Consider the following 1,045-nt stretch of genomic DNA (forward strand, 5'->3'; position numbering starts at 1 on the left):
CACAACGCCGACGCTGGACCCGTGAATCGTGAGCACCCAGCTATGACTTACCGCACTCGTGCAAAATAATAAAACACGGTAAATATATTACTTACACGTGCGTTTTGTTTTGCAAGCGGCGCGAAAAAAATTAAAAAGGGAATGCAACACGAGGACTTCCCAGGAGGTCACCCATCCTAGTACTACTATCGCCCAAGCACGCTTAACTTCGGAGTTCTGATGGGATCCGGTGCTTTAGTGCTGGTATGATCGCATCCGACATGTTACCCCGGTCTTCGTCCCTTATCCTTGCCCCTCCCAGCTCCACTACAAAGACGATTGTACATTGCTTTGGCCGCTCCCTCTCAACTACGGAGACGAGTTTAACGCGGTTTCCACCCCTCCCTCTCAACCGCACCAGTGCACGCTTGCCGCGCCACAACACCGACGCTGGACCCGTGAATCGTGAGCACCCAGCTATGACTTACCGCACTCGTGCAAAATAATAAAACACGGTAAATATATTACGTACACGTGCGTTTTGTTTTGCAAGCGGCGCGAAAAAAATTAAAAAGGGAATGCAACACGAGGACTTCCCAGGAGGTCACCCATCCTAGTACTACTCTCGCCCAAGCACGCTTAACTTCGGAGTTCTTATGGGATTCGGGGCTTTAGTGCTGGTATGATCGCATCCGACATGTTACCCCGGTCTTCGTCCCTTATCCTTGCCCCTCCCAGCTCCACTACAAAGACGATTGTACATTGCTTTGGCCGCTCCCTCTCAACTACGGAGACGAGTTTAACGCGGTTTCCACCCCTCCCTCTCAACCGCACCAGTGCACGCTTGCCGCGCCACAACGCCGACGCTGGACCCGTGAATCGTGAGCACCCAGCTATGACTTACCGCACTCGTGCAAAATAATAAAACACGGTAAATATATTACTTACACGTGCGTTTTGTTTTGCAAGCGGCGCGAAAAAAATTAAAAAGGGAATGCAACACGAGGACTTCCCAGGAGGTCACCCATCCTAGTACTACTCTCGCCCAAGCACGCTTAACTTCGGA

General features: G+C 51.1%; 2 non-coding genes across 2 annotated transcripts; both read right to left on the minus strand.

Moving 5' to 3' along the window:
• Positions 1–138: 138 nt before the first annotated feature.
• Positions 139–257, minus strand: LOC119345025. Its single transcript, XR_005166891.1, has one exon. It is a non-coding gene; the product is annotated as a 5S ribosomal RNA (ribosomal RNA).
• Positions 258–554: 297 nt separating this feature from the next.
• Positions 555–673, minus strand: LOC119345026. The gene has a single exon (XR_005166892.1). It is a non-coding gene; the product is annotated as a 5S ribosomal RNA (ribosomal RNA).
• Between the last annotated feature and the right edge of the window lie 372 nt (positions 674–1,045).

Source organism: Triticum dicoccoides, unplaced genomic scaffold (genome assembly GCF_002162155.2).
Source record: "Triticum dicoccoides isolate Atlit2015 ecotype Zavitan unplaced genomic scaffold, WEW_v2.0 scaffold19976, whole genome shotgun sequence".
Classification (NCBI taxonomy): Eukaryota; Viridiplantae; Streptophyta; class Magnoliopsida; order Poales; family Poaceae; genus Triticum; species Triticum dicoccoides.